At 45.6% G+C, this 16,318-nt stretch overlaps 2 long non-coding RNA genes across 2 annotated transcripts; one reads left to right on the forward strand and one right to left on the reverse strand.

Moving 5' to 3' along the window:
* Positions 1-296: 296 nt before the first annotated feature.
* LOC148004151 (uncharacterized) lies at positions 297-4,254 on the forward strand. Its single transcript, XR_015627713.1, has 5 exons — positions 297-404; positions 1,074-1,234; positions 1,337-1,447; positions 1,928-2,089; positions 3,294-4,254. It is a non-coding gene; the product is annotated as an uncharacterized LOC148004151 (long non-coding RNA).
* Positions 4,255-7,080: 2,826 nt separating this feature from the next.
* Positions 7,081-10,008, reverse strand: LOC148004152 (uncharacterized). The gene is made up of 3 exons (XR_015627714.1): positions 9,687-10,008; positions 8,651-9,056; positions 7,081-7,816 (listed from the first exon to the last, which is right to left on the reverse strand). It is a non-coding gene; the product is annotated as an uncharacterized LOC148004152 (long non-coding RNA).
* Positions 10,009-16,318: the final 6,310 nt, after the last annotated feature.

The following is a 16,318-nucleotide window of genomic DNA, read 5'->3' on the forward strand; positions in this document are numbered from 1 at the left end:
AATCCCCAACCCCTACTTTCTTTTATATAAAGAAAAAAACCCTAAATTTCATGTCAAATGCATTTTCTGTCACAGAGTAAGCAATAAAGATGCCAATTTGAAGCTCATTTTATGTGTTATTAATATTTATCAGTAATTATACCTCCACAGACAAGGCATTCAGAGAAGCCTGCCCTTCCTTAGGCTGGGGGTCGGGCAGGTTCTCAGTTATGAACACTATCCATACCCGACACAAGTCTGGACTGTCTGAAGGATCAGTTCTCACTCACCTGAGCCCAGAAGGCCAAAGCAAGATGAAGCTTCACCCTGAAGAGCTTGGGAGAAAAGCAGAGTGATCCAGGCTGATGGTGGAGAAAAGCAGAGTGATCCAGACTGATGGCATGAGACTGACTGCCTTAGCCAGAGTAAGAAGTGACCCCACATTTCCTGCCTCCTTTCTGTTTCCCCCAGGACTGGAGGTACCCACCCTGTTTCCATCTGCCTCAGAGGAGCAAAAGCCAGCTTCCGGCTAACACTTAGGAGAGCTCTGATAGGCAGGCCTTCCAGACGTTGTCTGTCAGAGACCCCATAACATACTCTGCAATAGTAAATCTTCTAGCAGTACTTCTCTGTCAGTCTGAGCCTGGCCATTTGGGGTGAGGCACCAGGGCCATTAGACTTCAGGCATCACAAATCACTCCGTCAGGCGCCAATTCATTAGGGTCTGTCTGCTAGAGAGTGGGGGGTTTTGCTTTTTAGTTTTGGATTCTTCCTTTCTTTCTTTGCCTCCTCCTCCTCCTCTTCTTCTTCCTCTTCCTCTTCCTCTTCCTCCTCCTCTTCCTCCTCCTCTTCTTCTTCCTCCTCCTCCTCCTCCTCCTCCTCCTCCTCCTCCTCCTCCTCCTCCTCCTCCTTATCTCCTGTCTCTATCGATAACACTTCCTTGAAGAACACAGAGGCCCAGCTACATCCTCATAGTGGTCCATCCAGATATCTCCCTTATAGAACTTCTTCCCACTAGTCACTCCCTGGGAGGCAAACAGATGCAAACCAAGGGGCCCACCCTGCTGACCTCATACCCTGCACGGACTGCACAGATAAACGGGTGACTCCTCTCGATGACACCGTGACCCCACATGATTCAGCTGCACAGATAAGCCGGTGACGACTCTCACTGACACAACGACCCAACATGATTCAGCTGAAGTTACCTCTTCAGGGTAAACTCTCCAATCGGAACTCAGGAAAACCAGCTTGGGTAACACCCTGGACCCCCAAAACGCCTTGCTCACTGTACTCTCTCCCCAACGACCCTTTAGCATCTTTCTGTCTTTGAATGTGCTGTTTCATATTTTGTCAGCCGAAGTTAGAGGCCTCCAGGAAGAAGGAACCTCTACTGGCCCTTATGCAAGTCTGTGTGGCATATCCTTGATTAATGATTGATGTGGGAGAGCCCAGCTCACTGTGAACGGTACCATCCCTTGGCTTGTAGTTTTGGGTTGTATGAGGAAAAGCAAGCTGAGAGGCTGGAGAAATAGCTCAATGACTAAGAGCAGTGGCTACTCTTCCAGAGGCCCCAGGTTTGGTTCCCAGAACCTACATGGTGGCTGATAACTGTTAACTCCAACTTCCGGAGATTCAGTGTGGTCCACAGACAAAAACACCCATACATACATAACAGTTATTAATAACAACAAATCAAGCTGAGTAAGCCATTGAGAGCAAGCCAGGAAGCAGTGTTCCCCCATGGTCTCTGCTTCAGTTCTCCATCCCAGCTTCCTGTTTGCTCTTGAGTTCCTGCCTTGGCTTCCCTTCATGATGGGATGTGGTTGATTGGAAAGTATAAGCTGAACAAACTCTGCCCTTGAAAACATTTGCATCCCCCAAGGCACCCCTTTTCCCTGCTGGAGTTATAAATAAATGCTTTGCTCAGCTGCCTCTTCTGTGTCAGGCCTGATCCACCACCAGACCCGCAGCCTTCTTGTGATGGGGACTTCCTGGAGAGAGGACAAAAGCTGAGCTCATCACACTATAAACTCCAAGATCAAAGTAGAAAAATAAATCACAAGGAGGCTCAGAATGAAGAGAAAAGGAAGGGTGTGCAAGGAGTCAGGTGAGATAAAGCCAACTGCTCTGTGAAGAGAGATGAGCAGAAATGACTCGAGGACCAAGAGGGATGACCAAGATAGGGACAACATTTTCAGAGTGTCTCACCAAAAACTCAGGCTTGGGCGTAGAGCATGGGAAACACTGTAGGATAAAATGTCCGAGCTCACTTATAGGTTTAAAAACCTGGGGTTGGGGATTTAGCTCAGTGGTAGAGCGCTTGCCTAGGAAGCGCAAGGCCCTGGGTTCGGTCCCCAGCTCCGAAAAAAAAGAACCAAAAAAAAACAAAACAAAACAAAACAAAAAACACCAGTCCCTGAGCTCGGAATCCCACCAGTTCTCTCTGGTGTGCCCTCTGACCTCAGCCTCATCCACCCAAACCTGGTGCCTTCTTCTAGCTTCACTCTCAATGTGTTTCTGTGTCTGAGCAGGGTATGGAGGGGGATAGCAACCTTTTTACTCAGGCTGGCCCAGAAATACAATTTTATTTTTGTCTGTTTGTTAAAACAGATTCTCTCCAGATAGTTTTGGTTGTCCTGGAATTTGCTGTGTAGAACAGGTTAGCCTCAAACTTGCAAAAATGTGCCTGCCTCTGCCTCCAGAGGCTGGGATAAAAGACATATATGCCACTTTGTCTGGTCACAGAACAGATTTTCAATGGGGTGGGGCCAGAGGTACAGCCATGGCTATGATACGGGAAGCATTTGGACACAGTTTCTACAGAAACTCTTCCTTAAAACACTTCAGAGGGTAGCCTTCCTACAGGTGTGTGTGTGTGTGTGTGTGTGTGTGTGTGTGTGTGTGTGTGTGCGCGCGTGGGGGGGGCAGGAAACCTTGGAAGTCAGCTCAAGACACCCCAAGGCCAAATTTTCAGCACAAAGATTTATTTGCCCCAGGAGACGGTAGATGAGGGCAAAGGGGTAGGGAACAAGGGAGAGGGGCAGAGAGGATACAGATGTGGCCCATAAGAAAATGGTGTTTTATAAAAGTAATGGGGGGACACCTTGTGTTAGAATGAGAATGTTTAATTTTAACTGAGTATGTCAATTGGGTGAAATTGCTGGACTTTAATACCTTAATAGCCAGACAGAGGCAGTCAGCCTCAGAAGGAATGGGAAGTAGTTAAATAAGGGAATGATAGACTTAGTGGCTAGTTTAGAAATGTAATCTAACTGTTTCTTTCTTTCTTTCTTTTTTTTTTTTTTTGCAAGGATGTGGAGAAGGGCAAGGCCTGTGCCATGGTTTGAATATGCTTGGTCCAGGGAGTGACAGTATTTGGAGGTGTGGCCTTATTGGAATAGGTGTGTCACTCTGGGCGAGGGCTTTAAGACCCTCATCCTAGCTGCCTGGAGGTCAGTATTCTGCTAGCTGCCTTCAGATGAAGATGTAGAACTCTCTCTCAGCTCCTCCTGCACCATGCCTGCCTGGATGATGCCATGCTCCTGCCTTGATGATAATTGACCAGAACCTCTAAACCAGGCCCAATGAAATATTCTTTTAAAGAGTTGCTTTGGTCATAGTGTCTGATCCCAGCAATAAGAGCCTGACTGATACAGAAGTTGGTACCAGGGACTGGGGTGTTGCTGTGATAGGCCTGACCATGCTTTTGTTTGGAAGGATGTGGATTTTGGGACTTTGGACTTGGAAAGCCTTGGAACACTTTAAGTGGGGTTTAATCAGCTACCCTAGAAGGAATATGGAAGACTCTGTTGCTGTGAGTGATTTGAATTGTGCTGACCTGGCCCAAGAGGTTTCAGTGGAGAAGAATTTCAGAATGTAGCCTAGAGACTGTTTTTGTGGTGTTTTGGTGAAGAATATGGCTACTGTTTGCCCTTGTCTAAAGAATCTACCTGAGGCTAAGGTGAAGAGACTCAGATTAAATGTACTGTCAAAGGGAGTATCAGAAACACCCATCCTGGGCTGGAGAGATGGCTCAGCGGTTAGGAGCACTGACTGCTCTTCCAGAGGTCCTGAGTTCAATTCCCAGCAACCACGTGGTGGCTCACAACCATCTGTAATGAGATCTGATGCCCTCTTCTGGTGTGTCTGAAGATAGTTACAGTGTACTTATACACAATAAATAAATATTTAAAAAAAAAAAAGAAACACCCATCTTAGACTTGGTTCTATGGTTAAGTCTCATGAAGAACATTTTAAACAAGTGTAGCAAGCAAAGAAAGAGAAAATATAAAATATCTAGTTTGAGTATTAAAGAGGCCCCAGGAAGTGAAATGGAGCCGAATCCTGTGTTCACAAATATTAAATTGAATTAAAGGAGTGGGGCTTTGGGGCAAGATCCTACCCAGCTAAATTTAGATCTAGGCATGGTGGTGCACACTTTTAATTCCAGGAGATAAAGCTAAGCAGCTTTCTGAGTTCAATGCCAGTGTAGGACAGAGCAAGTTCTAGGGGAAGAAAAGCTTCAATCCAGGCCTGGTGGTAAACACCTTTAATCCCAGGAGATTGGCATGCAGATCTCTGTGTTCAAAGTCAATCTACAGAGCAAGATCCAGGACAGCCAAGCTTAAGCAGTGAAGGAGTTGGACAATCGAAAGCTAGAGATAATGTAAGAGAACAAGCAGCAGCTTCGGCCATGTGTCTCTGGCTGTATATTCAAGAGAAGACTACTGGGACAATTGACACTGGTTAGCTGGAGCTAGGAAATTAGTGGTGATTAAGAAGAGACAGGCGTCACTGAGGAGAAATCTTCTGGAAAGTGTTTTCTAAGAGCACAAAGAAGCTGTGTTCCAGAGATAGCTGAAGTCGTACCTCATGCTGCAGCTGGACTTGGTAATGTGTAAGAGTCACCCAGTGGGTACTGGCTTTGAAGGCATGAAGGGGTCATGAAGACAGCTGAGGCTTGGAACTGTGAGAGGCCATGGAAGGCCATTGGTGAAGGTGTAGCCTTAGCTCCAGTTGATGTCCCAGGACTGAAGGGGTCATGCAAAGGAGTTGTGGCTTGGCACCATGAACTGAGCCTATGAGAGGCTATTGGTGAAGCCTAGTTGCAGCAGAAGACTTTGGAATGATCACCAAGAACAGCAGCAGCAGAGGAGTGGATCAATCTGAACTTAAAGAGTGCTACAGAGGGCAGAGCTGGAGAATTGATGCTAGCCCTTTGGAGGAGCCCAGAAGATCATGTGTGGATCCCAGACATTGGAGCGAGAAGCTGTAACATTGAAGTTGTTTTGGAGACTCCAAGAGGTTTGAGATGCCAGAGTAGTGGTTATCTGCTGAGGAAAGCTGCTAACAGGGAGTGGAACCAGCCCAGGAGAAAGAAGTTTGTTACAGTTAACAAAGATGAATAAGGAGTTGGAGATCTGAAGTCCGCTTTGACATCAGCCTTGGAGATGCAAAGTATGGAGTTTGCCCAGATGGTTTCCTGTCTTGCTTTGGGGATTACAGTTAAGTGATTGGATGGATCTCAGAAGAGACTTTGAACTTTGGACTTTCAACATTGTTGAGACAGCTATAGACTATGGGGACTTTGGAAGTTGGACTAGATGTATTTTTCATTATGCTTTGTTTAGGTATGGCCCCCATAGACTCATGTGTTTGAACAAACCTATGGCTATGGCGGGGGTGGGGGGGGTGGGGAGGTGGAGACAGGGAGTGGAACGTGATAGTTTATAGATGCTCAGCCAGGGAGTGGCACTACTGGAGTAGGTGTGGCCTTATTGGAGTAGGTGTGTCACTGTGGGTGTTGGCTTAAGAGCCTCATTCTAAGTGCCTGGAGGTCAGTATTTTGCTAGCAGCCTTCAGATGAAGATGGAGAACTCTCACTCCTTCTGCACCATGCCTGCCTAGATGCTGCCATGCTCCTGTCTTGATGACAAGAGACTGAACCTCTGAAAATGTAAGCCAGTCCTAATTAAATGTTCTTTGAAAGAGTTGCTTTGGTCATAGTGTCTGATCACAGCAGTAAAACCCTAATTCAGCCTGCAAGAGCCGTGTTTGCCATACTTGGGCTGTGTGTGTGTGTGTGGCTGTGTGTGTGTGTGTGTGTGTGTGTTTGAGCAAAAACTCTTACTTGCCTCAGGATACTCTCCCACCCTGACCTTAAGGGGCTTGCAAGAGAACCTCACTGCTTTCCAAACTTGTCCTCTTGCCTTAAAGGGCTCCTTGGAGGCAGAATCTAGGGGAGGCGGACAACCAGCTCAAGTGAGGAGATCTCAGGCAAACACAGGCAAAATGCTATGCAAATTGGCCTCTTTGAGTTTTGCATGGGGTGGAGAAGGGAGGCAGGCAAAGGATGGAGCTGCAGTCAGATTTCAGGAGGGAAGACTCATTCTGATGGGAAGAAGACAGGTGGGAATAAGTATCCAAGGGAAAGAAGGCCAGGGCAAAGTGGGCAGACGAACCAGAATCCTCAGAGAAGAGGAATGTTGCTTATTGCTCCAACCAAAGTGGCCCTCCCTAACTCCTGCCAAGACAAGTCATCCTGTCTTCAAAGAAACTTGTAGTATTTTACCAGAGATGCATAGGCAACTCGGGATCTCAACTGATTATTCTGTGCATACAGAGCTGACAGAGTGGGCCGCCCTGCTAACCTCAGTAAGGAGTCTCTGTAGGGGAGCCAGGCCGCAGCCACCAGAAGGAGATTGATCCTTTCTGTACACTGTTAACACCCACATTCTCCTGAGGCTGAGGCATTGGGGTCCTTCGCGTAGCTGTCTCTTAGGACTCAGTCTACTCCCCCTCTCCTACACATACTGGTTTTGTTTGTCCTTTTGCTTTTGAGACACGCTCTCACTTTGTATCGTAGGCTAGCCTCAGACTCCTGGCAATACATCTACCACTGCTTTTCCAGTTCTGAGATTGAAGACGTGGACCACCCTGCCCAGCCCGTTCCCCTAATTTACAAGAGTGGCTACACCCCCAGATGTAGGTTTTGTCATTGGAGACTTTGGGTCAGAGCCTGGGATTTAGAAGCTGTAATAAACTAGGCTCATCCATCACAATTCAACAAGGCGCTTAAGTAGACAAAACAAACAAACAACAAACAGAACAGGGATTTTATTCAGAGTGACCATATTAGGAAGCAGAACAAAGCGTTCTAGTGACATATGTCCCAATCCCACCCAGCTTCCTGTTCATCTTCAGGGTCCTGACAATACATTGCAGTGTAAGGCAGGAGGGATACATAACTGGTCTAGGAATAACCCTACCCATTACTGACTCATTGTCTTGGCACCAGTCTCTATTGCAAGGTGGTCGGACAATGTCAGAAGTGTAAAATTTCTTAAGGGAGACAAGTTCCATCTCTGGCTGGTTCCAGGGCCATTGCCCTTTTTCTTCTCATATAACTTCTGGGTAAAATTCCAATTTGGGGCAGACATTTTTAGAAGTCTTCATTTTGTCCAGGATATCAAGGACCTCCCCTTAGTATATATATTTGTCCCTGGAAGGTCCAGGAACTCTCCACCAGGCTTGAGGAACTCTCAGGCAAGGGCTTCTGGCAAGTTCTAGGAGCTGGGAACAGTTATGTATCTGTTTCCTCTGAATTGAAACATTCCTTCCTCTGCCTCTTGAAATTGGAAGATACTTGGAAGACTGAGGAGATCCACTAACAGGGCCCCTCCTTGAGGTTACCTAAGCTGTAAACAACTGCTGGTCAGAAGAGAGTCTTCCATTGGCTTAGCTGCCTGTAAAATGCTCCAGTGCCACAATTTTCCTGGGTCCCCATGCTAGGGTGGGACATTTGGTGATGCAACTGCCTAGGTCACTAGCTTTCCTATAAAACAAACACACAACAATAAACTCGGGGAAGGGCTGAAGGAGATGAAGGGGATACAACCCCATAGGAAGAAGAACAACAATATCAACTAACCAGACCCTCCAGACCTCCCAGGGACTTAACCACCAACCAAAGAGTATACATGGGCCTCCATGGCTCTCGCTACATATGTAGCAGATCCTTCTCTGGCATCAGTGAGAGGGGAGGTGCTTGATCCTATGAGGCTTGATGCCCCAGAGAAGGGGAATGCTGGAAGGGCGAAGTGGGAGTGGGTGGGTGAGAGAAGGAGCACCCTCTTAGAGGCAAAGGGGAGGGGGACAGGGTAGGTGGTTCGAAGAGAGGAGACTGGAAAAGGGGATAACATATAACATGTAAACAAATAAAATGACTAACAATCATCATCATCATCATCATCATCATCATCACCATCACCATCATCATCATTATCTCGTTGGTTCACCACCTCAGACTTGGGATAAATCCTTCCTTTGGTTGGTTACTGCCTTCCTTAGCTGAGGTGAATAGAAATGATCTCCCCAGGCAAAGGAGCATAGCTGGGGTGGTAATCACAAAGGAGCAGCAGGTTGGAAGATGGGTCAAGAAAGGTGGCCCAAACTTTCCAAATCTGTGCCCACAGGGCAAGACTTAGCCCAGGCTGAGGGTCTGTCTTGTGAAACCCACTGGGGGAGATAAAAGGAGACAGAAAAACCAAATGCTCTTCTGATAACCCCACAGGAAGTCAACACAGAACAAAAGATAAGAAGCTAGTTGCCACTCTCAAGGTCAAAGGCTCTGCACAGAGACTTGTGTAGGCCATTGGGGACTCAGTACCTGATAAAAAGCTCCCCTGCTGGGAAGCTGAGGAGATAAATGAGGCTCCCGGCTGGTTTGATGACCTCTGATGGACAGACAGAAGGTGGATGCCTCTCATTCTCCAGTGTCACAGCCAGACCTACTGTGCTCTCTGGTTAGCCTGAAGATGCTGGAGATTTCACGTTTATTCTTGGGTTTTATTGTTGGAGGTTGGTTTTGTTGAAACAGCATTGTACTTTGTAGCCAATGCTGACCTCCAGTTTATGATCTGTGGCTGGTGAAACAGCTCAGGGGGTGAAGATAACTTTCCAGGCTCCACAAGTCCAAACCACAGAACCTGAGGCGGGAGGAGGGAAGTGACTCTGGGAAGTTGTTCTCGGATCTCCAGATGATTGCTGTGACATGTTCATTCCTGGGTGCACACCTGCCAGACATTTACATAACAATAATAACTCTTTCAAAAACATATGATCCTCCTGCCTCAGTCTCCCAAATGTGTCATCAAGTCTAGCAGCTTTGATACTTACTATTTTCTATATATTTTTGAAACAGGGTTTTCTGTAGCCCGGGCTAGACTTGAACTCATCAGTAGCTAAAGCTGACCTTGAACTTCTGATCCTCCTGAGTACTGAGATTGCAGGTGAACACCACAAACAGTGGTCAGGGATCAAACCCAAGGTTTCCTGAATGCTAAGCAAACATCCTGCTAACCGAGCTCTTGACCAATGGTGGCTTTTTGGGCAATAGAACCTCAGAAAATACAGAAAGTTCAGGTAGATGTTCTGGGATAGCTCCACAGGAGGGCTTCTCAAAGTAAGGGTGTAACCTGTAAATGCTCCAGTTGCCGCTATGTAACAGAGCACTCCCGAATTTATGCTGTAAAGAGATGCCCGTGATCACATGGTTCTGAGATGGCTGAGTAGGCTCAGGTCAGGATCCTCTTGTAGTCTTGTGTGTGGCTTTGGTCATCGTGTTTGCTTCTCTTCCCATCTAGCCAGCCCCACTTTCTTCCAAACATATTCAGTCAAGATTTTACACTGTAGCCCAGACTTACCCAGAAGTCACTGTATGGTCTAAACTGCTCCCAATCTGGTAGCCATTCTCCTGCCTCCTCCTTTCAAAGGTTGGGATTACAAGCACGAGTCACCATGCCTGCCTGTCTATCCATCCTCTCATGTGCCACAAGGCCGGGCAGAATGTTCTCTTTGGGAAGTTTTGCCAGTATACTGCAGTGGAAGAGTGAGAGAGGGGGACCACAAACATGTCTTACTAGATTAGCCCTTATCTTCCATTCATTCCCCCATATACTCCCTGTACACTTCCCCAGGAATTATCACCTCAAACCCAAAACTCTCTTCCCTGTGTTAAAATGGTCTAAAGGTCCCCGAGTCCAATCACATACATAAAACACTCTTTCAAAGATTGCACGGACAATAGGTGGAGCCTGGGTTGGGTTTATTTGCCACCCAGAGCCTGACACACGTGGCAAGCACTCTCCGCTGAGCTCTATCTCAGCTGGTGGACAGTGGTGCTGTTTATGTGGCTTTACAGCAGCCGTGCTCTGCAGCCCAGGACGTCCTTGAATTTGTGATCTTCCTCCCCAGGCCTCCCCAAGATAAGGTTTTAATCTAGGGTATGAGTTTCTATTACTTCAGACTACAATGTAGCCAACCCTTAAGAAACAGCCTCTCATTCAGCTTTGCTATACTATCAAAGAAACCCAACAACAACAACAACAACAATACAGTCTGTTGAACCTGGTGGTACAGGTCTGTAATACCTTGAGGGCCTGAAATAGGAAGATTGACTCTAAGTTCAGGGCAATGTGGGCTACAAAAAACAAAAAACAAACAAAAAAGCAAAAAGAAAGGAAGAAAGACAGAGAAAGAAAGGAAGAAAAGAAAAGCATAACTATTTGGGGAAAATATAGAAGTAAAGAAGACTATATCACTTATTTGTTTCTTTGTCTATTGTTTTGTTTTCTTTTGAGGGAATCTATGTCACTGACTGATCTAGAATTTTCTATGTAAGTCAGACTAGCCTCAAACTCGAAAATCTACCTACCTCTACCTCTCAAGTGCTAGAATTCAAGATGTATGCCACCATATCATGCCTAGCAGTATACTTATTAATATATACTTGCATACTTATTTCATGATTTTTTTTTTGAAACAGGGTTTCACTATGGAGCCCTGGCTAGACTAAACTCATTATGTAGACCAGTCTGGCCTGAAATTCACAGAGATCCATCTGCTTCTGCCTTTGATGTGCTAGGATTAAAGGCAAGTATCCCCATCATGTTGAATTAATGTTATTTTAAATAAATCCATACATATTCATTTTTCTTGACATTCATTTTTTCCCCCTTCGGAGCTGAGGACTGAACCCAGGGCCTTGCGCTTTCTAGGCAAGCGCTCTACCACTGAGCTAAATCCCCAACCCCTTTCGTGACATTTTTTTGTTTGTTTTTGCATTTTTATCGTTTGTATGTGTGAGAGCATGCGTGCTATGGTGCACATATGGAGAACAGAGGTGAACTCGAGGGAGCTGGGTTTCTCCTTCTACCATATGGGTTGTGTTCCTGACTGAACAAAGGTCACCAGGCTTGGTGGCACGAGCCTTTGGCTGATAGGACATCTCACCAGCCCCTGACTTTAATTTCTAATAAACTTGATTTTTTTTAACCCTTAGGCTTCTGCCACCACTTTGAAAGTCACACTCTCCTCTCCTTGACTGACTGATTATTCATTCTTTTTTTCTTTTCTTTTCTTTTTTTCGGAGCTGGGGACCAAACCGAGGGCCTTGCACTTGCTAGGCAAGCGCTCTACCACTGAGCTAAATCCCCAACCCTGATTATTCATTCTTAAACTGTGAGCCAGTTTAATAAATGCTTCCTAAGCCCAGCATGGTGGCACATGCTTGTAATCCCAGCATTCAGGAGGCAGAGGGAAGAGTAAACAGTCAGGGTCCGTCTCGGCTACATAGAGAATTTGAGGTCAACCTGAGCTTCAATAGACTGAACTTAAAAAAAAAAAAAGACAACAAAAATGCCCCCTTTGTTTAACTGCTTTTGTCCAATATCTTGCCATAGGAATGAAAGGCATCACCCTGTGTCCAATGTGTTATTTGTCCTCTGTACTTGACACTATACCCAGTGGGGAAAGAGTGTGTCCTGGGGAAACCAGCTCATGTCAGTATAAACAGCTGTTGTAGTGTTCTCCTCCCCACATCTCTGATGGTCTCTCTAGGTAGCCCAGATTGGCCTTGAATTTATAATCCTCCTGCCTCAGACTCCCCATTCCCAGCCCTCCAAGACTACTAGCATGTGCTGCCTGCATTCCCTTTAGGAGGAACAGGCGTACCCAATATATGAATACAATATAACAATCTCTTAAGCCATTCCTCTCTCCATGAACATTTGTGTTGTTTCTAATTCAATGATGCAGCAGACATCCTTGGGAAAGTTCAAGTGGATATGTGATGTGAAGGTCATGTGATGTGAGGGTCATGTGATCTGAACACTTGCAGTGCTGATATTTGAACAAGACCAGTGATCAGTGTCACTTTCCTAAGTATGGACATTGTACAATTCCAGGATGTTGCCATCTCAGGGAACAAGAAGGAAATAGGCAAAAGATGCCAGGGCCTCTCTGAATCCTTCCTAGTCAGTGATAGGATCAATCTGTAGTTATTACAAAATTAAAAGGTGGTAATTTTTTTAAAGTAACACCTAAAGCTGATGAGATGGCTTATCAAGTAAAAGTGGTTATTGTGCAAACCCAACGGCTGGGTTCATTGTCCAGAATTTATCTGTAGGAGAGAACCAACACCTGAGAGTTGTCCTCTGATCTCCACACACTCACCGTGGTATTTCATGTTCAAACACACACCATATATGCTTGCGCACACTAATAATAAATTGATAAAGTCTGGAACACGAACACCCCAGCCATTTGTGGCAGTGTACACCTATAAATCAAGCACTCAGGAGGCACGAACAGAAATCTCTGTTGTCACAAGATCCAGACCCAGCCTGATTTATACAGTAAGTTCTAGACTAGCCTGGTTATATAGCAACTTCCAGATTAGCCTACGTTCTATTCCATAGTGAGACATTGTTTCAAAAAAGAAAAAAAGAAAGAAAGAAAGAGAAGAAAAGAAAAGAAAAGAAGAAAAAGGGTTGGGGATTTAGCTCAGTGGTAGAGCGCTTGCCTAGCAAGTGCAAGGCCCTGGGTTTGGTCCCCAGCTCCAAAAACAAAACAAAACAAAACAAAACAAAACAAAACAAAAAACAAAAAAAAAGAAAGAAAAGAAAAAGAAAAGGAAGTCAGAATAAACAAAACACCCTTTAGGATGGTCACAATCAAAATAACAGAAAGCAGCAAGTGCTACTACTGAGTGAAAATAGCTATCCTGTCCTCCTGCACCCTTAATGGGCTGCAAGCTTCTCAGCTGCTGTGGAAACAATGTGTAAATTCTTCCATATCTACATGAACACCTGGCTGCTGGGTCACATGCCTGCCATCCCAGCAGTCAGGAGTCGGAGGCAGAAAGATGTCAGTTCTAGACCAGCCTGGGCTTCATAGTGAGACCTGACTGAAAACCAATATTCACTAAACATTTAAAAGCTAAAGACAGAATGAGCATATGGCCCAACCGTCTCACTTCTGGATCTATAGCTGACAGAACTGAACACAGGGTCCCCGGCAGATCCTGTTCACATCATGTTCCCAGCAGTGCTGCCCACAATAGCCAGGAGGCAGAACATAATCCAAATGTCCATCAAGGGATAAGTGAATAAACAAATGGGCCACAATCACACAATGGGATATTCAGTGTCAGAAAGGAAGGAAATTGACAAATGCTACAACATATGACCTTTGAAGACATTTTCTTAAGTGAAATAAGCCAGTCACAAAAAAGCAAATACTATATGATTCCATTAATGGCAAAGTAAACAACTGGAAACAGAAAGTAGGACAGGGGTTGCCAGGGGGTGGAAAGGAGGAATGGGCAGTTCAGTGTGGTTAGGGTTTCTGCTTGGCAAGGTGAACAAGTTCTGGAGATCTGTTGTGCAACAACATGAGTAGACCCAACAGCAATGAACTGTGCACTTAGAAGTGGCCTGGGTGAGGGCTGGGGAGCTAGCTCAGTGCAGGAGACTGCATTCTGGGCAAGCAGGAGGACCTGAGTTTGAATCACCAGAACCCATGTTAAAAGTTGTGTGTGACTGTGTATGTATGCCTGCAGCCCCAGCACACAGACAGGCACATGCATCCAACACACACACACACACACACACACACACACACACACACACACACACACACACCCCTGAGATGGCTGAGGGAAGAAGGGCACTTTCCCTGAAGCCTGATGACCTGAGACCCCACAGAATAGGAGAAAACTGACTGCTGCAAGTTGTCATCTGCCTACACCACACATACAAACACACAGGTACACACTCCATTAATTAATTAGTAAATTAATTTGGAAAGAAATAGTTTCCACAAGCCAGGAGTGGCGATGCCTGTTTATAATCTTAGCATGTAGGAGGATGGAGATGCCAAGGCTGGCTTGAGCTACATATGGCCTTTATGACTTCACTGAGATTCAGTGGGACCAATTAGACATAGAGAAGCCTTCTAGCAGGACATTCCTACCGTCCCGGCAAGAAATGTTGGAGTTTAAAACAATGTAGTGTCATGAGTCTGAAAAGGCTGTGACAAACTGAGGTCATCACCCAGATCTTTTCTCCTCTGTAGGCAAAGGATCCACCCACACCTTCGCCATGTTAGGTAGAGAGACAACTTTCTTACCTTACCTTTAAAAAAAATGTCTTAGGTGTGTGAGTGTTCGCCCCCACATGTGTCTGTGCACCGCGTGCATGCCCGATGACCACAGAGGGCAGAAGAGAGAGTCAGATATCCTGGGGCGTTACAGGGGTTGTGAGCCCTGTGAACCATCGTGTGGGTGCTGGGAGCCAAGCTCAGGTTCTCTGCATGAGCAATTTATCTACTGAGTCATTTGGGCAGGCTCTTAGGGTTTACATTCAAACCAACAGTGTGATTGTTGTTTTAAACTTTCTTTTGAGGCAAAGTATCACTCTGGTCCAAGCTGGCCTCAAAGTCAGAAGTCTCCTCAGCCCTGCCTCCCACATGCAGAAACTACAGGAGCGAGCCACTGTGCTGACTAGTTTTATTTCAACTTGACACAAACTAGAGCTATCTGAGAGGAGGAAACCTCAGCTTAGAAAATGACTGAGAAAAGAACAGGCTGTAGGTAAGCCTATAAAGGCATTTCCTTAATTGGTGATTGATGGCGGAAGGCCCAGTCCATTGTGGGTGGGGCCACCCCTGGGCTCGTGGTCCTGGGTTCTATAAGAAAGCAAGCTGAGCAAGCCAGGGGGAGCAAGGCAGTAAGCAGCACCACCCCTCTGTGGCCTCTGTATTAGCTCCTGCCTTCAGGTTCCTGCCCTGCTTGAATTCCTGTCCTGATTTCCTTCGACTGATGGTCTATAATTTGGAAATGTAAGTCAAATAAACCCTTTCCTCCCCAACTTGGTTTTGGTCATAGTGTTTCATTGCAGCAAAAGAAACTAATTAAGGCAACCATTATGCCTAGATATTATTTTAAACTTCTGAATTTTTACTGTTCTGTGTAAAGTTTATCCTTACTTTATGATGTTGTTTCTGAGGCTTTTAATGCACATACTATCATGTGGCTGATAGCAAGCTGGTGATGAAACGTATTAAACCCAGATGACATTGCAAAAGCAAGCAGGAGTGTGCTAAGAAGGTTCAAGTTTAATAGATTGCTGGGGAAAGCACAGGGTGAAGCAGCTCAGGAGACCATTGCACAAATGGGAAGATTGCAGTCCCAGAACCTCACTGTAGCTCCCACCAGGACAAGAAAACATGACCCACAGCTCTTACTGTCATCTTTGCACCGGGACTGCAGTTTGGGGTTGAAATGAATAGATTTCCCAGTGGTTGAGGTTATTTGATTAAAGGACTATTTGAGGGGCTGGGATAATGCTCAGTGGTTAAAAACACTGGCTGTTCTCCCAGAGACCTAGGTTTGAATCCCAGCACCATACATTGGCTCACAATTTTATCTGTGACTCAAGTGTCAGGAGATCCAGTGCCTTCATGAACTCATGTGGTACAAAGACATCCATGAAGACAAAGCACCCACATACATAAAATAAAAATAAAAACAGGCTATTTGAAATAGATATTGGCCTATGACAATAAATCAAGATAGAAATGGCCCCAAGTGGATGGCTTGGCTATAAGGAGGCAATTGATCTACTTAAGGAACAATAAACACACTTAGGTAAACTTGGGTTTCATCTCTGATGCTGGCAGGCTAAATAATCTTTTAGCAAACCCTGCCCTTTTTAGTGTGCCCTCCATCTCTCTGACTGTGGCTACATCCTTTATGACAGCATTAGGGTGGCCAGGACTGCTATAGGGTCATCTTGGTAGTTTAGTGCCTCTCCTATGGTAAATAATGTGGCAGTTTATATCTGATTGGCCTAGGGAGTGGCAGTATTAGGAGATGTGGCCTTGTTGGAGTAGCTATGTCACTGTGGGCCTGTGCTTAAGAGTCTCATCCTAGCTGCCTGAAGGTCAGTCTTCCACTATCAGATCAGGTCAGATGAATTATAGAACTCTCAGCTCT

This window comes from Rattus norvegicus, chromosome 8, assembly GCF_021556685.1.
Source record: "Rattus norvegicus strain SHRSP/BbbUtx chromosome 8, alternate assembly SHRSP_T2T, whole genome shotgun sequence".
NCBI classification, from domain to species: domain Eukaryota; kingdom Metazoa; phylum Chordata; class Mammalia; order Rodentia; family Muridae; genus Rattus; species Rattus norvegicus.